General features: G+C 41.2%; 1 protein-coding gene across 4 annotated transcripts in view; it reads right to left on the bottom strand.

Annotated features, from left to right (window-relative positions):
• Window positions 1-23,044, bottom strand: part of LOC6553142 (homeotic protein antennapedia) — a 104,075-nt gene extending 81,031 nt beyond the window's left edge. For 3 of the 4 annotated variants that reach the window (XM_015153950.2, XM_015153951.2, XM_026976632.1), the window contains exon 1: window positions 21,966-23,043. The gene's annotated coding sequence lies outside the window, so the exon portion shown is untranslated. Of the gene's footprint in view, window positions 1-6,098; window positions 6,281-21,965 lie in introns of all 4 variants that reach the window. The other variant, XM_026976647.1, reaches the window with a different exon arrangement.
• Between the last annotated feature and the right edge of the window lie 525 nt (window positions 23,045-23,569).

Raw genomic sequence — 23,569 nt, 5'->3', positions numbered from 1 at the left:
AAGAGGAAAAAAGAGTTTTGTCAAATCAACTTCCTTCCGTTCTCGTTGCGCAGAAAATGAAAAATATCATATGAAATTAACCCTGCCGCAGGCAGGAAAGTCGCCCCAACCCCCGAAAACCACCCCATTTGAAAAAAGGGTAGTTCAAAGGGCAGAGGGGTGGGGAGCGCGATGGCCGAGGCAGACAATGTGGCAACAAATTTGTATGTAAATGTATGCAAAAGTAATTAATCATAGTCGCACATGCACGCACACACTCTCACAAAGACACTCGGCCACTGCGGACTTTACACAGACATGCAAGCCAAGAAAGGACTCTCCCTCACACAGATACTTATATGTATATATATGAGCCTGGAAATCCCGGTCGTTGGCTGGGAGGTGCAACTTGTTTAAAGGTTAACTTCATTTTTATTATATTATGACAGGGCTGGGCGGGATTTTAGCTTGGATGTGGGCGCGAGCTAAGTCCCTTTGTTCAGCGGTGCGAATTGGGGGTGAAATAGTGAGTTTAACGCGGAACTAACTTCTTTGGCCAGAGCGCATAAAATTCGATTATGCCTGAATTGAATAAATCATTTGCTGAATGAAACAACTGAACTGCAATGGCAGTTTTAAATCATTCTTAGGCCAGAATATGGAAATATAATGTAATATGTAAGCTCTATAATCATCCGAGTATGAGGTGTACAAATCGTTGCATACTTTCCGGCTATCGATTATGGTAAAAATTATGAAATACAAACCTCATATTTCTTGAGCTTCTAATTTATTATATTAAAAAGAATGGATTGTAAAAGTAAATGTTTTCTTCAATTCCGTGCAAGTATCAGCTTGTACCCTTAAGAGTCCGAGAAAATAATGAAGATAATTTTAATAATTTTAAGACTTCTCTCTATGAAACCGATGAACAACGGTTTGATTTGATCACTTTGTATTCATTGTTTTTAATTTTTCTAAGAAACCACTGAAGCAAATGATTGGCGAAATCCGCACTTATAAATCGTTTAGCCTGCCCGCCACGAGTTTCATCTTCCAGAAGATCCCTTGCCTCCTTTCCCCACCCAAGGCTCCCTTATCCGTGCCACAAAAAGGGTCTCAAGTGGAGTTGTGTGCGTGTCCGTTGGCGATATTGAAATTTGGGACCACAGAGGTCGACAAATCCTTTGGCCCGTCGCATGACAACATGTGGCGATGCAGGAGCATCAACAGCAGCCATTCGCCTCTTCCCTTTTGCTCCTGCCAGCTTGCCTATGTGAATGTGTGAATGTGCATGTGTGCATGTGTGTGTATAAGTCGTCTGCGGGGTTGGTTATATAACGATAACGGAGGCGGCCATGATACCGCCGCCTGATTTTGATGCTGCCGTCGCTTAGTGCGACCCAAGCGATACCGAGCAGACAATGGCGGTGGTGGAAAATTCGAGCCAGCGACACATGTGCTACGTTTCCATGGACGGCGAGGGGACCTAATGGGTGGGGGTGGCGGGAGAGGTGGTGGAGAGGGGGTGAATCTGAGGCAAGCTGGCGTTGGCGTGGCCGCTGTGTTTTGGCTTTTTTCCCTGCGCCCTTCTTTTTGCAGCCCATAAATCATCGCTGAGACGGCACCGTGTTAAATTGGAACTTTTCCCATACTTGAATGGAATTGGGTGAAAATGTTAAATATGGCAGTTGAGCATATTGAAAAAGGGGTTTTCTAGTAGCTAGAAGACAATTAAATTAAAAATATAAATCGAATTTTTAAAAATTAACAACTCAATTATTGCATCTAAAGGAAGTCCTTTCCTTTCCCAATGAAGAAACGGTTAAAATCAAACAAGAAAATAGTTATTAGCAGGAGAAACTCTGATAACGCACTTGGAAAAACGCAATACTATATTCGAAACCAGAAGACATATACAACTGCAATAAAATAAAAAATTTGAGAATTTTTCTCTCTTCAGAGACCACAAATAGTGTATAATTTTCAGCATTTAATTTAAGCATGTGCGGAGCATGCAACATTTCCACTCACATGTATGCAAATCAAACACACGCGGTTCGCCATCCACGATTACCCCCGCCCCCCGCCCCCCTGCCCATTGACCAACCAGAGCTCCGTACAAGCCGAAAAAGCCATAATTTTCCAATTAAGCGAAAATGAGCGATTTATTTGCCATGAAATCAGTGAGAATCGCCGATAAAAATCTCTTCATTCTGTTGCACAGTTGCTCTGGCCAGCGGCCATTTGTGGGGGTGCAGAGTGGAGTGCGGGGCTCGCTGAGGTGGGAAATGCGGGGGCAAAGTGGGCAAAGTGGGCAGGACCCGGCAGACGAAAATGTGGGAGGGAAGTGGAAGCGGGTGCTGTCCCGCGCAATTGTTGCTGCCTTTTTCGCTTTGGTTGCAGAAAGTGCAACGCGAACTGTTTGCCGCCGTTGCAATTATTTATTATGCCCACAGTTCGGGCGGTGGAGATGTGGCATTTTCAGGGAAAAGTTTTCGAAAAAGGCAGAGGCGTGGAAGAGAAGGGGATTCCGGTCAATAACAAAACCCGCTGACCTAAGCTAAACAAATTTACAAGTATAACCGTATATCTTTAGAGACTAGGATATCATTTACCAGCCCTGTTTATAAGCATATTTTGTAAAAATAACTTGTTTAAGAATTTTTGAAAATACTGAAAAAATTCTGAATACTGAAATTCTTGTTTAAGAATTTTTGAAAATACTGAAAAAAGTAAAGATACTTTTGCCCCCATAAAAAGTCCAGGTACACGACTCTGCTTAGTGGGTGTTTTGCAGCAGCAGCTGCTGTGGGAAGGCTCGAAATGTTGACGCTGCGGCTGCGGATGACGAGGTGGATGTGAGTGTGGTGTGCCTGTGTGTGTGTCTGTATCTGTGTGTGTGTCTGAGGCACTCAACCCCAAAAGGGGCTAGACGAGTGGGGGCAAAGAGCGTAGTTTACCCCTTGCAGCTGAGAATTGGATGCCCCAGGCTCCGAGATTGCAGTGCTTTTATTTTCCCCGCGCGTTTTGCGTTGCATCTTTTTATTCACGTCGGCAATGTGAAGTGGAAAATTGCTGAATATGCGACAGACAATACAAAAATCAGCAAAAGTGTTACGCACTTTGTGGGAAGTGCAGTGCCAGTTTATAGAACTTAAGCGAGAACAAGCGCTGTTGAAACATACAGAAAATACTCGCCGAGTATTGAAGCAAGTCACATTTTTGAATAATAAGTATATTATATGAGCTATTCCAAGCCGTGGTTCTATCGTGTATAAGAACAAAATACATGAAAACCTTCAGATTGAATCCATTACACCCCCAAGTCGCAGTAGTTTGTTTATTTGCAACACCTCGATAAATGCTCAGGCAACAATCTGCGAATGGGAGTTGCATGTCCAAAAAGGGACATGGCTATTTAGCACCTGTGAGCCGCACTTAATTAAAAATGCAATTTTGTGTTTTTTTTCGGCCACACGCCAACACCTTGAAGCAAACCGAGTCTTTGATGCGACGTAGCGTGTCCGTGGACTGTGCCTCGTTTTGTTGCACTCACCGTACTGGGCATTTTGCTCCACTGACTAATTCAATTGTGCGGGCAAGCAAACCCCTCGATTCCTGTGTTTCCCATGTCTTTAACCCACATGGAATAGCTTTGTTTATCAACAACTTTTCACTGGCTCCCTCGTCTGCCACTTCCGTTTCTTTTGTGTTTGTGGAAGGCGGCAAGTAGAGGGGTTGCCCAGGTGCCAAATGCAATTTGTGTTGCATTTTTAATTCGTGGAAGACTCCCCTGCAAAACGTGTCTGGTAAAGTGCTGAACCTGGTAAAGTTGAACGAGGCTGTGTTAAGGGATATGTGTAATAATATAAATAAATAAAAAAAATATAAATACAATTGTATTATACTTCTAAGCAAGGTATACTTAAGAAGACCTTCCAAAAATGTCTTTTAACAGGAAACTGTTATTAAATACCAAAATGTGTGTGGATAACGCAAATATTTTGATTTCTTGTCCTAATGAAATTGTTAGTAGCTAAGAGTTACTCTCTTTGTACGTTATATATTTTTGATTGTTTTTCGTATTGGTTAAGTATTTTTAGGATTACATTACATCAGTTCTTGTGAAAGCTATCCCCAAAGTTGAAATATTGCTCGCCATGAAAATGAATTTATCTTATTCACTGAAATGTCAAAAAAGGTCAGTGCGCTCGCCGAGAATTCCCCCATCTTGTGAGTGCAGCCAGTGCATTTGCATTGGCGCCAGTTGCAAAAAATATATGGACCGGGGGACTTGGAGTTGGGGATCGCCAATTTTTCGGACACACGCATTTCGCAGAGAGCAGTCTCCAGGTTCGAGTCCTCGGACCAGGACCAGGCCATAAATTAAACGCATTTTCCACACAGCACACAGAAGCGCAGGGGCAGCGGGAAATGCAAAGTGGCGGGAAGTGAACTGCACAAAATTTCCATTCTCGTTTTATTTTCTGTTAATTTGGCCGTGGCAAGAAAAAAACAGCCTGCGGCAAATGAGGAAATGCAGAGCCCAGGATGCAGGCTGCAGAATGCAGAAATGTATGAAAAATTAATTTTAAAAATCGTTAATTGAGTGTTTATGGCACTGCACACACAAGCGAAAATATGCATTTGATGCGGAATTTTTAAGCGCATAAATATGAAAGCATATTAAATGTGAGAGATATACGACTGCCGCCAAAGCCTTTAATTATTTTTTAAAATTATAATTACTTTTTGAAAAGGCGAAGAGCGTCGCACAACTCAACCACAAGTAATAAACTGCTTGAATCAAATGTCAGTCAGCCAGTTGACTTCAATTTGCATAGCCAGCTAAATCATTTTGCCGTGTCCTTCGAGTGTTAGTGCGAATGTGCGCAAACAAGAGCAAACAATATTTCTCACATAAATTCACACTTTAACCAATTTGCATGCAATCTGCGGGGGTGCCACAACTTTTCCCAACTACCACCACCCAGCGCCCCCCTGTCTGGGGGGTGAAAACCGAGAGCTCTCCGCATTTTGCGCATGATTGTCGAGGAAATGGGAGCTGGGCGGGGGTGGCCGACTCATTTCTGCTGCATTCAGTGCGAACTTTTTGCATATTTAAATGGCCCAGCCTGGTCTGGCAGCCAGCAAACTGCACGAGTGACTGAATGAGTTTGAATGAACTCGCTGCACGGAAAAAACACGAAACCAAAACACCAGCAACCCAACGCAAACCCAACCAAACCAAAACAAAACGTTGTGGCAGAGTTTTTCACTTCCCTGTTCTCTGGACATCGTCACCAGCAACAAAATCGAGAACATTTCAACGCAACCGAAACAGAGGAGCGTTTCGGGAGGAATTGGGAAGCAAATGGGGGGTGTACTTGGGTGTATTTTGGAAAATATATGCACCCGAATGGAGAGACACAGTGGCCTAAAAGTAATTTAATTATTTTTAAAAAGGCTAAGAACATTGATTGCATACATAGTATTTAAATACCACAACAAATTATTGACATAAATGTACCAAACTTGAAAACCAGTACCAAATAGATACTAGAGATATAGATACTATAGAGATATAAAAAGGCTAAGAACATTGATTGCAAACATAGTATTTAAATACCACAACAAATTATTGACATAAATGTACCAAACTTGAAAACCAGTACCAAATAGATACTAGAGATATATCGCTGTTGCAAACATTAAATTTCAAAGTACTTTTGCAGCAGCTTGCTTCTACAAAATTCTTGACATTTCAATGCATTTAAGAATAATTTAATAATTTAATCATTGAACTTCATCCGTTAGCTTTAGGACTTCCCCGTTTCAGTGTACGCATGTACACATAGATCCTTTTCAGGCAGGACAACCTACTAACCAAGCGAAAGAGCCCTTCCTTTCACCCCTTTTAAGCCCTCCAGGTTCAGCTGCACTTTGGCATTGTACGAACTTAAATCAAAAGGTGACTAAACGAGAATTTCCTTTTTAAATTAATAAACTCGGTAGGTCGGCTGACGTTTGCTTTGGCCTAAGAATAAGTTGGTTTGCCGTTGGCTTTTGGCTGCTGCCCAGTTGGTTTTACTGGCCCAAAGGCGGCTTAAACTTACCCGTTAACTGCGTTCATAAATTCATTTTTGGTGGCAAAGTTTGCTGACGTGCAGTTTTTTGTTCGGTCGCCAAAAACTTTTTCTTTTCAGCCTGCCTTCGTTTTTTATATACATTTAAATATATATTTTTTGATAATTGCTTGACAAATCATTAGTTGCAGATACTTGTGAACAGAACTCACCTGAAACGAGAGCAGATAAATGCAGTGATTTATTAATTATAATTTTTAACCAAACTAGTGATTTATGCAAAAATAATGAACTACCTAATTTATGACTCTGCTTGATCAATTAATCAAATACAATCTATGGGTAATTAAAATACGAATTTCGTACATTAATAATAATCGTGTGTGTATTTTTTAGTGAACATTTTTTAACAATTATTAAATTAAAATATTTAAATATATTTTTCCCATACTTATCGTATTAAATTAAGCAGTTTTATACCACTTTTCTATTATTTGAAACGTATATATTAGTTTTTGTTACTAAAAACTGAAATTAATCAATATCTATTGCCCATTTTCTGAAAGACAATTCGAATTCAAAACTGAGTCTGAATGTATTCCGTTTCTTTCGCCGCAACATTTGCAGTTCGGTTCAACTACCCCAATCAGATGGACGTAGATTGTTGGCCAGGATACGGGCCAGCAGGACCACACACTCGCCTGCCAGCTGATAAATATCACCCTCGGCGAAAGAGACGGGCAGATGGGGCAGAAAGAGAGCGCGCTTTGGCTTCGGTAGGGCGCTTCCAAGGAATGCCAAACGGAATGCTGCTGAAGTCAACCCGAGGGCAGTGCACATGTCCTGGGCCCAAGTGTTTTAATTATAAAAATGAGATATCGCAGGACTGCTGCGCAGACATCTTCGATATAGCTGGGTGTCCTCCAACCCTCGGCATAGTTGGCCAAACTATGCGAAACGCGTGGCAGTTGCACGAGCCTTCTGTTTGCCCACGAGGGAAGCAAAAAAGAGCTGGGAAAACAGCCGGAAGGAAGCGCATGTTGACTGAGTCCTCGTCGTCGTCGTCCTCGTCCTCGTCCTCATTTTCTGACTCGTTACTATGACCATTCCCTGACTTATCGGGCCCCAATGCAGCGAATCTTATCACAGAACATTCGAACCCAAGCCCGCCAAGGAGAGTTAGGGTTCCAAATAGAAGGACTGTTCGCGGAACTTCTAACTTCGTCCAGCCAGCACATGCTATTTACTCATTTATGCACTGCATTCATGCATGGAACTCGCATTCGGTGCTTGATAGCACCCTGCAGATAATAGCACACTCAGAAAAATACTTAAAAATGTAGGTTTTATATCTTTCGAAATAATTATATATTTGCCAAGAATCGCTGGCTTCACATGACTTGATTTCACCTAATTTATATCCTTTACAAAGATCTCATCTCGGAAAGCTTATTAATTATAGCCCAGGAACTCATCGCTTTGTAAACTAAAATGAATGCTCCACCGAAAATAAATTTAAATGAAGTTCCCAACTTTGGGCTGACGCCATTTGAATAATGACGAAAATCACAAAAGTTGAGTCGCAGGACTCGGGCGAAAAGTCACCGAAAAGTAGGCAAAACGGAAGCCATAAATGAAATTAAAACAAAGAGTGGGGGCGTCAGGGTGGACCCAAAGTTCAGGGTGGGTTCGCTGCTTTTTCGGATAGATTTGGCCGTGGCCGTGGTATTCGCTGGTATTTGGTTCTCTAAGGACTGAAAATTAGGGTCACTGGGTGTGTGTCGCTCATTTTTTCCAAAAGGCTTTTCGGGAAAACATTGCGTAACACAATCGGACAAACGAGGATGGGCAGCTGGCGCTGGAAGGGGGGTGTGGGGATATGGCCAGAGATAGGGAAAAAGCCAAAATATCTAGACCGAAAATTTGTTACCAAGTGGAAAATGTTGCTTCGCTTGTCGGTCTTATTTTCCCCCTTCTATTATATTTAGCTTGTTTTTATTCTGCGGCGCCCATTTTTCCATTTTCTGCCGCGACGTTGACCAAAAAAGTTAAAAAAAAGTTTCCGCCTTTTTGCCAGACCGATATATATACATAAATATATATATATTCTTTGTTCGGACCCGTTCCGTTGGCCGTATATATATGTCATTCTCTGAGGAACTTTTGTTGTTTGTTCTTGGTTTTTGTTTTATTTGACTGCCCGCTGTTTTTGCAATTTTTTATATTACCACGCCGTTTATCATTTCCCTCTGCCAAAACACACTTCCCCAGCAACTGTCCCGCTCGCACCTTGTGCTCCCACTCTTTTCCCTATGTATTTGCATATTTGGAACATTTTTGGCATTAGTTACCCAGACTTCAGCAGGTAAATAAGACGATTCTCATGCGACTTTAATTTAATTTATTAAAAAGAACGCATAAGCCGACTTTGGCAGCGATTTTCCCGGTGATTTTCCCGATGGGTGGTGCGTGCGAGCCTTCAGTTTGCCACTCCCCCAGCAACTCCTGCCCCTCAACCAGCTGGCTAATGGAAATTCTAGCTGCCACTGAAAATGAAACCCAAGCGATGAAAATGCCCCCAGACTGCGTTTTGTTTTCGTGTTGGGTTTACCTCGCTCCTGACATTTCCTGCTGCCAGGAAATCGGGCCTCCCGACTGCGGATCCGACTCTGCTCCTTGGTTTTCCTTGGCTCCGACTTCTCTGCGTGTTTGCATTTGACACATTTAATTCCTGGCCCGGCACCACACCCCTCACCCACTCCCCCTTCTACTCGGCGCCTGACGCTGACATGATTTATTAATTATGAGCCAAAACATGAAACGAACTTGAGCTCTTAATATTCGACCTTTAAGCCAAGGTTTTTCGCAGAAGACGTTGTGAATGGAATACATATTATTTTCTTCAAAACTGTAAAAAGCATATTAATCACATTCCCTCATAGTCAAAAATTGAATAGCAAGCATATACCAATCTTGTATAACAAAACCGTTTGGAATCACAATAAATACATGCTAATGCCCAAGACAGTTCTTAATCCAAACTTATTAGGCATCAGTGACGAAAACATACGTGTTTTCTTTTCACATTTTCACCAACTAAAAGAAATCAAGCGACCCAGCGGCCAAAGAGAAGCCAGACGACGAAGAAGAATGTTTTATTTTCGAAAAATTCAATTTAGTAGAAAAACAACAAAGAGGCTAAGAAACGGAAAACGCGGGGATCAAACCGATTCAGCGTAGAAAACAACTTTTTGGCGCTGCACGCGGAACGCGCCAAGCGAGATAGATGGATGGCTCTGGGGCCAAGATTTATGGTTGATCAAGAATTTCCCGTACGCTGCATGCGTTTGCGTTTTCCAACCCAAAAACTCCACCTTCCTCTTATTTTTAGATTTCCTTTCGTTTCGGCTTTCAGTGCGATGCACCCATCTCAGTCAGCATCTTCGTGTGTTTTCCCATTTCCCGAATTGCATCTAAGCCGGGTGCGAAGAAGAGAAATGTCTCTTGGGTGTATTCATAACATGGCCGCGCCATAAATACTATCTGCCGCTTTTCCTACAAGACATCCGATGTCGGTGCAACGGGCTGCGGCCAATCGAAAATAGGAAAACAGGAGCGTTGGAGCGGAGGAAAATCAGAAAACTGGGCGTACGCCCGTCGACGCCTTGACGGATTGGACGGATGTACGCGGCAGAGGCAGAGGCAGCTGTAGTTGCCGAGATTCAGAGATGCAGATGGGGACGCACTGCATCAAGTGGCGATCGCTGGCAATCAGATTGCAGGCGAGTGTGCGCCTGGTTAATTGAGAAACTTGTTTCACTTGGCCGCAGCCGTTTCACGGCCTGCACTTGGCCAACGAAAATAGTAAAACTCGTTGTCGCCAAAGCTGGGAGACAGTGGATAGGACCACTATAGTTTTTGGTCCATGATGTTTTAAGGAAAATAATAAGCTACAGTAGTGAACATACTGAGGAATAAATGTATTGGAAACCATTTTAATTGGAGAAATAATATGTTGGCACACATTCGCATGGTTGAGTTTTAACCCTTTGAGCACTACTTTTTAATTATTTATAATTTATCACCATTCATGTTTCCATATTTTATGGAATGTTGATGATATATGTATACCTTCTCAGCTTAACAGGAAACTATTTTAAGTGTATTGTATTGCGCACTATGAAATGCATACAACTCAAATATCATAACAAATTCACTTAATGCATTTTATCATGTTTATTAGAAACTAGCCCAGTATGGTCATTTTTTGCTGCTGATATGCTATTTTTAATTTTGATATTTTGTGTTGTATTTCCGTAGCTATAAAGAGCCGAGTCTTTCCCAGTGGAGTCTTCATAAATCACATATTAAAAGTCCCAAAACACTGATATTTTTCGAGCTCGGAGAAATGCATTACACCATTGTAATGGCAACTCACTCATTTTCAAGTTAATGTGCACTTTTGTCCCATGGTGCCATTGGCATAATCTTGCTGCTTGTCTCGTGTCGCAGGAAGTGTTAAGCGGAATGTTTTAATAGCCGCTCAGCCATTGAGGGCTCGTCGCGTCCTTTGGCTCACACATGTATGCAAATTACAAGAACTAAGCTAATAACACGTTTCCAGACATCTGAAGTGGGACGCAGAAGGGTGGAGGAGCCGAGATATTTTAGTGCTCAAGTGCCGAGGAAACGGGTTCGATGCAATGTCTCAATTTGAGTCCATGGGATTGGGGATTGGGGTTTGGGGATAGCGATTGTGATTGGGGATCACCACCTACAGATTCGAGATCCTCCTTTTTGTGTGGCGTAGTGAAATTCATAAAAATGCAAATAAATAAAATTGAAATTAAAAGTTGTTGTGCAACAAAGTCGAAAGGTGATAAATCAGGCGACAGAAATTAATTGAGTTATTCAACATTGGAAGCATCGGATATCAGACACCTGCAAGAGTGTGTAGATACTTGTCGTCGGCGTTGTTATTGGTGGAGTCCCCAGATCCGGCTGAAGCCGCACCTCACAAGAAAAATAAATAAAAGGCCACAAACCGAAGCCGAAGCCGAAGACACTTTGCCAAGATTTGCTTCACTTTTTTCGTTGCTTTTTCACGTCCTTTTCCCATTTCCGCGGCTTGTCGCTGGCTGATTTTGGATTAATTTGTTCTGCAGTCAAGTAAATCCCCCACGCCCGTCTGCATTGCAGGCCCATTGCGTCACAAAAGGTATGAACGCCGAGGGCACGGAACCAAATCCTCGAAAAAGTGAAGTATATTTGGTGTAGTAAAGACGACAGTCACCTCTACCTGGCCGTTCTGGTTGCGATTTTGCGACTGTGCGGCAGGTTTTCGCCTTACGTTTTTCGTTTTGTTTTTTTTTTTTGTTTTTGGTTATTTTGGCTTTTTGCAGCGGAATGATATATGAAGTATCTCATGGTATGACATTAACAGCACACACGAACATGTAGTTTTGTTATTTATTGAGTTTTCAGATATTTTGAAGGCATTAACATTGAAACAAATTATTATGATTATAAGATTTATGGCTGCCAGCCAGCGAAAACACACGAATAATCATCTCAGATGCAGATACCAGCAACCGCAGAAAGAGACGACACCGCCGAATGGAAAGAGAGAAGGAACAGAACATATCTCATTTGAATGAAATGCATCGCCGTCCCCACCTGAAAACACCTTTGTCCGGACCTCCTTGTTGTCACTCGCAGTTCTATCTTATCTGCCTCATTCTGTCGCCTGCCCATCGCTTTTGCAATTTGATGAATTGGGGAGCACTTCGTAGGTTCTGGGAGTATTTTACACTTCTCCTCCTCCATCTTTTTGAGATAATTATTCCCGTTTCTCGTTGAGCTAGATTCGTTGAATAATTAGAAGGAAGCGCTTCTAACCCTATAAAATACATATATTTTTGATCAGAATCGCTACAAAAGCTAGAACATTGAGATTAGCAATGCTGATTCTAGATGGTAGATTCTGATGTTTCCACGCCCACTGTAACGCCCAGAGCCGCCCAGAACTGTCACGCCCACACTTTTGAAAAATGTATCGGATTTTTTAAAATTTTTTTATTAATCTTGCAAATTTCTATTGCTTTGCCAAAAAAGTTTTTGTTAAGCCCTGTCAAACGCCCGAAACTGTGGCGCCCAAACTTTTGAAAACTGTTTTGATATATATGTGTTTTTTCAATTTCAATCGGAATACCAACAACATTTTGGGCACGCCCTTTTCAACACCCACAAACCTCCAGAAGTGCCATGGAAATTGTATTGATTTATTTTCATTTTTCTTCTATCTTTCTATCAATTTGCCAAAATAAAATTGTGAAATTTCCTGTTTTGCAATCCCACTAGCTGAGTAACGGGTAATTGATAGTCTAGAAACACGACTCTAGCGTTTATATAATACAATTTTGATGTTGTATGTTATATGTTTATAATTATATATGTTTTATATTTCGTTTTACAGTAAACCAAATTGTATATCCAAGTATTTAGACCAGAATTCAATGTCTGCACAGCTAACACCATTTTCCATTTTCCAAAAAAATGTAACTGAACTAGTCGCATAAATTGTATTTACCATGAAATACTTCTGTCTCTTAGCAGGATATAATATGAATCTTAGAAAGTTACAAAAAAATCATCTTTCTTAATAGCAACTAAATACTTCCCCAATTTAAATAAAAACAAAATGAATGAAGGCAGGCGACTTCTTGGCATCCTTTTAATATCCATGCAAAATCGGGGCATTTCATAGATGATTTAAATGATGGCCGATAGTAGACGCTTCCCACAAAACTTCTTCCCAGAACCAAGAGCCCCACCAGACCCATTTGTTATTGCCTTATTAACATTGATAATCTCTGGACAGTGGCCAGCTAACCAAATGGCCAGACCCAGACTCAACTTGGCCAACTTGGTCTGCTGGTGACCCACGCATGCGGCAAAATCAGAATTTGCCATCGAAGCGTAGACGCGACACTTTTGGCCAATTGCGATTGCAGCCCGGCCGCCAATTGCATAATTGGCTAGTTGAAATGCGCAAGTGCGAGTGGTTTTTTATTGCGGATGCACTGGCAGACGATTAAGCGGCTTCGATAAGGTAAGCGCCCTGTCTGGTTCTTGGCCAAGCACTTGCAAAAATTGTTAGATTCATCAGCCACAAAAAAAGAAAGAGGCATTCAAGAAGGAAGGATCTTTCTGAGTTCATAGCTGATAATAATTTAAACAGTGCCTTAGCTCCTGACTGCATTTTCAATTACCTCCCAACAGATTTAATTCCCTTCCTTCAAAGTAGAAAAAGTTAAGCAATGGGAGTATTTCCCATTTTGTTTGAGTGTAGCACTTGCTTTTCTAGGCTGTTGAGCTCTGACAGTTGGCGGCTTTCTAATCGCGTTTATAGATTCAAAGACAGGCCACGCGGACACCTGACCGCAAATGGTTTGGGCCTGGTTTTTCTCGGGATGATGTTTGGGTGCCAATGCCGTCGGCGTTGCAACTTTGCGCCGGACTTCATAATTGCCACAAGTTGACGCGCATCGCACGTGGGGCTACGTGTTGGCATTAGACTCTTTTTTATCACACTTTTATTGCTTTTTGCGCCAGCCGTCTAATGCGATTCTTCATAATTTTTATAGCTTTTTTATCGCTATTTTTCCCTGTTGTCTTCCTCCAGCCAAAATGTCTTGGCCGTGGGGTGGTGTTTGTTATTGTAGCCTCGCGTCTGTGTGTTGTTGTTCGTGGGACTTTGACTAATTGCAGTGCACTTGCCACATGAAGTTGTTGCCGTTGCCGTTGCTGTCGCTGCTGTCAGTCAGCTTGTCCAAACAATTTGTCATCTTCTGTGTCACGTCACAAATGGGTGGTGTTTGGGTTGTGTGTGTGTGTGTGTGTGTGCAGGTTAATTTTTATTAGATTTTCATGGAAACCCTACTTTATAGACAAGCCAGCCATCCAGTCGTTGTGTGTCTGTGGCACGCCGTTTATCACTTCCTTTGACAATTTACATGCTAATCAAGCACTGGCTCACTTCTGAAAACAAGCGAGCCTCAGGGTAAAAATGAGACCCAGAGACCGTAATTAAGTCGTCGAAAGGGTATTTTGAATTGAAGAATATATGACAGACATAATTTTAGGCCTCTTTGTTTATCTTTTGCAAGGTAATTCACAGCCTGCATCAGCAAGTCAATATGACTTAAGAATCTATCTTAAAATCTCGACTTTTATTCAATTTGTGATGTTATGTTTAGGCAATGCGTGAAAGCTTTAAATTTATTATATCATCGGAAACTTCCAGTAAGCAATAAATACTTCGCAATCTCTCAATCTCAGCGCGATTCCTGATTTTTCCGCCAGCCATCCCGTGGCCAATCAACTTCAATTTCGTTCAACATTTCTCATCCCTTTTCCTTAAAGCTCAGACCAAGTATCCCATCCACCAAGTATCGACCCTTGGCTAGAGGAGCTCATAAAGCTTTCGACTCGAAGGAAACCAATTTGTTCTGCCGTTTGATTTAAACGGTTTTATGGCCCGTCCTGTTGTTTTCACTCCATGTCTCAGGACTCCCTTTCGGTCTGTCTGTCTGTCTGTCTGAATGTCTGAATGTCGACGACCACGACGCGCCCTTAAGTATGCCACTCACAGGGCGCAGAGCCCCAGAAGAACCCCTCGAAACCACCCACCCACCCAACCACTAAACCACTCAACCACCCGAACGGCAACGGACTTCGACCACTTGGGACTTTGGCAAATTGCAGCATATGCACGGATGATAAGGACAAAGGACATTTCGGCTTCGCAAGACATTTGGTCAGAACTCAAATATATTTGGCCACGTTTGGGGGCTTCCAAATCACCCCTCTGTCCTCCTTCTTCGACGTTCTCCTGCGTAGGGTGCAAATGGCAGCCGTAACGGTTTAATCTGTTTTAAATTATTTTTCCTTTCGCAAATTTTGGTTGAGAAGGGAGAGGTGAAAAATACAATCACTCATCGGATTAGCACAGAATACTCAAAACATGTTCTAAGCTTACTATATTCAATGTATAAATAAATATCATGAATACAAAAAATTATACTTCATAATTGAATTCAAAAGTATTACCTATGGCAAGTAGTATTTTTTTTTTCGGAAAATAAATTAAAAACTGTTCTTGCTATAAGAAATTTGTTTAAATGCATCTTATCATTTTTTTTAGTGTAAGATATGGTTTAAGTAAGAAATGAAAATGCCTGGAATGCCCAAATTTTTGGGCATCTGGCTTTGATCAATTTTTTTGGAGTGCCCTGCCCCTTTAATCCTCCAACAATGCTCGCTGTCTTTGTCACACCAAGCACTTGCCTTCTCCCTCTCCCGCACACACACTCACACGCGACGGTGTAGAGTATCTGTGTGAGGGTCTCTCGTTGCCAGGCAACGCTTTGGCATCAAGATTAATTTTAGACGAGAAAAAAGGAAAGAAATAAGTCAAAATGATTAATGGGTCTTAATTTTTGTTGCTGTTGCTTTTCTCTTCTCCTTTCTTCGGCACATGCATCTGTATGGGCAGCGGATTCGCCCTCTCTTTCCGTTTCCCTTTCCATTTCTATCCCCTTTCCCCTAAGTCACCACCGACCGAAGGTTTAGATTTCGGCTATACGAAATAGTTTCGAAAGGTTAATGCATCATTTTTGTTGTTTGCAACCATCTCCGCCATCCCTGTCCCTTTCTTACGCACCAGCTGTGCGGATGCCCCCATCTCTGTCGCACGCCGCCTTCATCTCGCTCGCACCCCTTAAAAGACGGCCATGCATACTGTCGGATTTTGGGAATGGGATTCGGAATGGAATTGGGATTATGGCTGCTGTTTCTGCCGCCACCTTTTGATGCCGATTACTCAGATCCAGAAAGGGGATGCATGGCGTCTATCATTCCGTGGGCCCGGAATGCATCTGCAGATACGGAAATTTGTCCGCCACACTACTAAGAACTATCAGCCAAATACGTTGTGCTATTTATAAACGTACTAAATAACTACTACTTCACTTATTTTGATATAGTGTTTGGTAATTCTTAAGAATATTTCCCCACCCTGTGATGCTAAGATACAATATTATGATGTACAGATTCTTCACTTAATAAATATGAAAAAAAAGAAAAAAAAAAATTAAATAACTATGTTAGTATCGAACTTGCACTTGATGTCTGTTGTTTTCATAAATATGTATATTTCCAACATTCATTATTTCCTTATGTTTATCTTGTTTCTATATAACCCATAAATTTGTGAGAATAAGTAGGATAGTAACGAAGTGCTATGCTTTCAAACGTATAAAAAGTTAAAAATAAACCCCCTAATTGTAATTTTGTGGCTCATTAATAGAAGGACAAATGCTCAAGATACATCATTTTTGAGGCTTGGATTCTTTATTTTCATCTTCGCAATGATTGAAACCTTTTTCAAAACAAAAGCCCAAATATTGCGAACGGATTTTGAGCTAACACGATTGTGTATCTGTATGTTTGGCTTGATATTCCAGTTAAGTCTTTCCTAAGATTGTTTTATTTGGTTTTGTTTTTTTTTTTTTGTGTTTGTTTTTTTTTTTTGATGTGCCCTTTTAATTGTGAAATTTCCACGAAATTTTGCGAAGCGACTTTCAGTGAGTTGATTCGTGTTTTCGAGGCTGACACGATTCCGCCAAAAGACGACCCGGCGACGTGGAGTTGGAGTTGGAGTTGAGGTGGAACTCGGATTTGGACTTGGATTTTTTCAGGGGTCTAAGTGGCAAGACCGAGATCGGGGTTGCGGCTTGGGTCAGTGAGCAATCCGGACCGCATTTGTGTCATTTGCGACAACTTTGACATGTGTGACATTGTTTTTTCCTCGGCTCTTTCGCTACATTCGTTTCCTATATATATTTCTGTTTTTTGTGTCGTTTTCGTGTTGTTTGTCGACTTTGCTTTGCGGCTTGCAGCAAACAACAAAACGAATTATTTCATGTATTTTATCTGGCTTTTTTTGCTCGGGGCTTTAAAAGTTTTTGTAAGCGAAACTGAGGCAGACTTTTGCCCATGGCTAGTTAGTTTAGATACATACTCGTAGATAGAGATATGCGTATGGGTAGATGTGAGTTCCAGCTTTGTTTGACTCGAATTTGCCGCCCAGGTTTTGGACAACATATCGCAGTTCTCCGTTTTTTCTTGGACTTTTCTTGACTCATTTTTCTGTATTCCATCCGACAGCTCGTGCTGCTTTGAACAATGAGTCGTGCATGTGCGGCAAAAAGCGTTTGAAATTCAAGATGCAGATCTACAGGCAGATTGAAATATAGCGGTCTCGAAAGAACAGCTTGAGAGAAATCCGAAAAATCTGGAGCGTTGCTAATTGTTGGCTAAAAAATGCCGGAAAATACGCAATTTTCCAAACTCAAATTTGTCATATTTGTTTGGACATCTCGACAAGCGGCGGCACCGCCACCCGCAGCTGAAATATGCAAATATTTTCCACATATGTATGCCTGTTTACCTCCCACTTCCTTAGGTCACAGGACGTTCCGCCCGACTTTTCTATTATATTCACTGCCTCTCGCCGAGTTCTCAGCCTAGGGAATCTGCTCAAAAAACCAAGATTTATTTCGATTTTTTATGACTTATTGACTTCTTCACACAGATAAATCACACAATTTTCTCCATTGTGATGTGTTTGTGAAAATATTGGAAGCGAATGTGATTTATGGTGGAAGTGCACACGTGGTGGAACAATTCTCACGGTGGGCATAATTGAAGTGGAGGGAAAATAAAACATAAAAATGGGATCTTGTGGGTGACCTGATAAATAGCGGAGGTCACCAAGTGTAGGTAGACGTATCATTTTAATATTTTGTTCTTCAGTTATGGTAGCTATTTCACTGCCTATGAAACTTACTAATCACACATTTTAAACTGATAAGATTATGTCAAAGCGCTGACCAACTTCCAACAAAATTAGCAAAAATTTAAATAAGGATAATACTTACATAAATGTATGATTAGGAATGAGTTCCCACTTGCAGAAACCTGTTCCCGCCATCCATCCCGCACCTCTTGATCCCTTGGCGCAATGCACCGAAATCTAAGCAGAATCGGCTTTGATTTATATCCTCACAAACAAGAAGGCAACATGGAACTGCATCTCCAGCACACAAAATGATTTGATTTATTATGAATTTCGTTTTCAAGTTGAAAGTAAAAATCTTGAACTGCATTCGGGGCTGTGAGGCGAAGTAAGCCTATATAGGATTCGCTGGACGGTTCGATTCCAGATCGACGACAACAATGCGAGCTCATAAATAATAATTTGAGAGAGTGCCGAGCAGAACGAAGTTGGGCATCTAAAAAGAAGAAGGCCGTGCCGAGTCGACCCGGTCTAAACTGTAAAAACAGGTAACCTTCAAGGCGCAGATACAATGGTTGCAGACAGCGAGACGTGGATAAAGCCAAAAGTCATGTACTGCGACTCCAGCGGCTTAGCGTCTCGAGTTCAAAGTCAGATAAATGGACTATGGAGATGCGTTTGCCGAGATATGCGCACCAAATTGCCACTGCGAAGGACGCATATTAATTTTTATGACCGTACAAAATGACGATTGCATAACCCGGAGCCAGAGCCAGGTGACTTCGACTTCCTAATGGCCGTATGATTTCTGGTGGAAAATCCTCGATTTTACGACCTCGTGACAAGTGACATAAAGGAAAAGTATCATAAAAATCAGCAGGTTTTCACTTTCGGTTTCGGGTATGTGGTTCCTAATTGTTGTTGCGTTTTCAAGGACACTTTGGGCATTAAAAAATGGGATTCTTTTGCGAATTTCTGGAAGGTGTTGCGAGTTTAGGTAGTTTGCTTTTCTGGAATTTCCCATAGTTTCGTGAGTTTTCATTCCGCTTCCTGCCGCTTTCCGAGAGCGTTTTGCTTTTTTGGTGTGCGATTGGTGTTTTTTAGTTTTCGAGTTTTGAGTTTTTGCGTTCCTTGTCGCGTATCTCTTGGCCATAAATCATTGTCACCCGCTTCGGCGCAATGTCACTGCGAGCGCTTCCCGCTGGGTTTCTGGCCCCCGACCCCGGGCCCTCCCCGGTTCCCTGCTCCTCACCCCGATTTTCGACCCTGTTTTCCTACCACGAACCTACAGAAACAAGTATATATAAAACAGTTTTAGGCGCTGTCTGCCTTTGGGTTAAAAAATAAAATAGTAAGACTTTCTCCCATTCTTTCCCTTTTTTCCGTGGCCAAAACGAATTGCAGTCACTGCAAATTGCCACCCAGCAAAATCGGATTGAGTTTTAGTTTGGCTTGACCGCCGATTTTTTTCGAGCTTAAGCAGCTGCTTCTAATATTTTTGTTTTTCAAAAATAGCAACTATTTAAATGCCGAAAATATAAATATATGTAAAATAATTTTGATGAATCAAAAACGGTTACATTTATTCGTTTATGATATTATTATTTTCATGTTATTGTTTTGAAAAGATGTTAGGCTATAGATTATACAAATGTGCCCCAAGAATCTCTTATAATCTATCTTTAAGTGGAATTGTTAAACAACAAATTTAAGCAATAACGTAAGCTTCAATTCCTTCGGAGAAACCAATTAAAGCCAAGTTTGTGGTCCCATTAGTAAAACGATAAACAAATTACCCATGGTTCATCATTTCCGGCGGCTTATCAAAGTTCAGTTCTCGAGGGTCTGAAAATGCTGTAGACCCGACCAGACCCAAGTCGAAAACATTTTTGGTGATTTAAAAAAAGAGAGGCTTTTTGCCGTTTCTGGTCTTTTGTTTTTCTAGAGACTTTATTGTGTGAAATTTGGGTTTTTATTTGAGCGGTTTTTGTTTTATTTAAATTTGCTGGACTTGCATATGATTAATTAGCCGTTTCATGTCGCCATCTATCAATGGGAGCTTAGATATAATTTTAATTTCAAAGGCAAGTCAAACAAGTTTTCTTTGTGGTCGTCTGGCTGTTTTCGTTGAAGCTTTTTGTTGCGACTGTTTTATTAACAACAATTTCGTTTACTTTTGTTGCTTAGTTTTGTGCTTTCGGCTGAATCTCAGAGTTCGTGATTAATGTTTTTACAAAAGAGTTGTCGCCATTCGTGTGCTGGTGTATAAATCTTTTTGCTGCTTTGCCATGAGTGTGAACTTGATTAAGAATCCGTTTAAAAGGAAGTTACTGCTCATGTATTTGGATACAAATATGTAGGCAACTAAAGAATTGCGGTATTATACAAAACTGGCCAAGGAAAATGTGTATGTTTGAATAGGTGCAAATACAACCTCTGATGGAATTGGGAATTTTCCATACAAATTTGAATGTTTTGCCCCGATTCTTCTACCATTGCATCAGTTTATTTTTCTGTCTGACACTGCGCCATAAATCATAAAAGTTTTTGCCGGGCGAACCGAAGGGAGTTTATGATTTTGTCAGCTGTGTAACATTTCCAGCTGATTAAATCGATAAATTATGAGAAAATAATTTCATTTGATGCCAACTATTTGATTGCGCAAAAATCGAAGCTGGCAAAAATACAAAGAGAAATGTGTTAACAATAAGCAGGCGGCGAGGGAAAGCCAGGATAAGTTCATTAAAGCCCATTCGCAGATCGGCAGAGATACTTGCCCAATTATGAGACAGATTTTTAAATGTTTATTAAACTACTAAACGACTGAATTCTGCACTTTGGTGGGCGCAAGTGCAATGAGAGTGCTGGAATGGAGAATGAGAGATAGGTAGCGAGCGGCAGACAGAGAGGGCGACAAATATGCAAAGGCCAGACAACTAGGACAACAACAAAATCAGCAACAACAAGGACAATGCACTGCAACAATGGCCGCATAAATTTTCTATGCGGAGAACCCGAGAGTGTCCTGTTGGTGCAACTGTGTGTCTGTGTGTTTTCGTGTGTGTTTGCGTGTGTGTCTGAGAGAGAAATGGCTGCCCTTTCCCACCATTCGGAAGTGAAACTATGTTTCCCAGGATATGTGCAATAATTCAAAAACGAATTCCAAGTTCAAAGAGCCCATTACTCGTGGCCAGTTAAGTTCTGGGCTCCGTTTTCAGTTTTCCAGCTTCAACTCCCGGGATTCCTGTAAGCATCATACCACCACCACCCCTCTCCCACATTGCAAATTTATGCAAATGGCTAATAAGCCTGTCAACAGTTTGCAGTTTGCAGGCCAAATGAGTGATGACCTGGCTGTAGCTTCCGAAAAACGCCCTTTGAGTTATGAAGTGTTGAGTCTGAGTTCGGGCAAAAAACTTATACCTTGCCCACTGCACAACGAAAAACAGATGTGGTACTCCTTTCGCAGAAACATACATTTCTTACGGGTTGTACCTTTAATAGACAGGTATTTGGTAAATAAGATACTTTCCGGCGGCATGTTTTTCTAACCGGACTAACCCATATTGGAATTTCATTAAGCTGTGTTTGAATTTCATTAAAAATGTTTAATGTATGTGAAAATCAAATGGACACCCAAACCGAAGAGTATCCTAATATCCTAATATATATATATGCAAATATATACATTTATATTTGATATAAATATATAAATTCAAGCAAAAAATATAAAAAATATAATTTTTGTAGTAAGAAATAATTGTAATAAATTTGTTGCGTTATTTTAGTGACTTATGTAGATTGTGCTTTTAGAGAATGCTTATCCAAAATCAATCTTTAAAATTATTTTCAATCAGAAATGTATCCGTAAAAATGTATGTAGTATTTAAAACGTGTTTGTTAATTATAATTTTCTTCAACAAAGTCATTATAATCCCAATCGGCATTAAATGGTCCTAAAAATGAATAGGCTTCCAAGTCATTTTAATTTCAGTGAAGAAGGTGAGGAAATTGAAAAGTCGAGCCCTGGCACTTACCTCTTAAATCCAATAACGTGCGCTTATCCTTCAATCCTGCTGGCTTTTGAATTCTCAGCTAACGGTAGCTTGCACGTGCGCCAAAATAAAAACTTTGCCCGCAGTGGAATCGAAACTTGTTCTGCTTATTCTCCTTATTCTTTTCCGTTTTATATATTTCGTTCTTTATTTTTTGTGTTTTGTTTTTCTTGTTGTTTTGGCTGTCTACGTTTTATTTTTATTGAATTTGCTGTTGCTTGAGTTGAAAGCTGCAGCTTTTGTTTGCTGCTGGTGTGTAGATATTGCTCGATTTACGGGGACTAGAAAACGTTGTTGTACAGATTAGAGTTTTCGGTGCACGATGCGTTTTTAAGAATAGATAAACACTTAGGTAGTAGGATTTGGCTTGATAAATTTGAACTCTAGCTCTTCATTAGCAGCACAGTCAGCCCAGATCCATTAGTAGTATTGCACAATATGTGGGTGAATTTGAATTTGAATCCAGACACCTGCCAGACACTCGAACATCATAAAAAGAAACGCGCGCGAAGGTCAATTCCAATTTCTCTGGCTGTGTTTTCGTTTGGTGTTTATGCGATGGCGCCTGCGATTACAATTACGATTACGGTTACGATTACGGTTATTATAATAATAATGGGTGTTTGACGATCTGCGCCGTGCGATGGACAGTGTGCGACTGATTGCGGTTCTAATTTTTTACGATTATTGTTATGATTATTTTTACGGCCTTTATGATCTTAGCGGGCTGACAATTGGGATAAGAGAGCGGTCGCGACGGCGGAGAGCGAGCGAATACGAATGCGAATAGTTCAGTTTAGTTCAGTTCAGTTCAGTTCAGCTCCGAGAGCCCAGCCCCAAGATATGGCCGCTATAGCGACTGAATACGGGGCACCGAATACCGTTATGCTGCTGGGATCCCTCTCGCACACACACATACAGTCGCACGTGGGCTAAGTCAACGGTACACGGACGGGTCCTCGAGTGCTTTGTTGTGTGATGTTGATTTCTTTACGACTCCTATCAAACTAAACCCATAAAGCATTCAATTCAAAGCATATACATGTGAAAATCCCAGCGAGAACTCCTTATTAATCCAGCGACGTCGGCGGCGCGCAGTCGGCGGCGGCAGCGCAGTATATAAATAAAGTCTTATAAGAAACTCGTGAGCGAAAGAGAGCATTTTATTTATGTGCCATTGCGTCAGCGTCGGCCGCAACTGCGGCGTCAGCAGTGGCAGCGCCAGCGACAGCGACTGCGACCGCGACAGAGGTCCGCTTCTGCTCCGGCCATAAAGTATTTTGCAAAAGAACCGTTCTGCTCTCGTTGCCATTTGAGTGACTGAGAGAGCAGAGCGAGTGGGAGCTGCGAATGGGACCTGACCACATTCTCACATTCTCGCATTCATTCGCCAGAGGTCCCGGCTTGAGTTGCCGGTATGAGCTCGTTGCGCTCGCTGAGCTGTAAACTGAAGTCAGTCTTAAAAAGACGATCTTATGAGGCACATTCAGTTTTTACGATTTTTAAGTTCCCAGTTTGAGTTTGGTTGGTATGTTTAATTTATTAACTTATTTATATTTTAAATCATTTTTAAGAGATTTATAATA

Source organism: Drosophila erecta, unplaced genomic scaffold (assembly GCF_003286155.1).
Source record: "Drosophila erecta strain 14021-0224.00,06,07 unplaced genomic scaffold, DereRS2 tig00000000-arrow-pilon, whole genome shotgun sequence".
Lineage (NCBI taxonomy): Eukaryota > Metazoa > Arthropoda > Insecta > Diptera > Drosophilidae > Drosophila > Drosophila erecta.
This window is presented reverse-complemented; position numbering and strand designations above follow the sequence as displayed.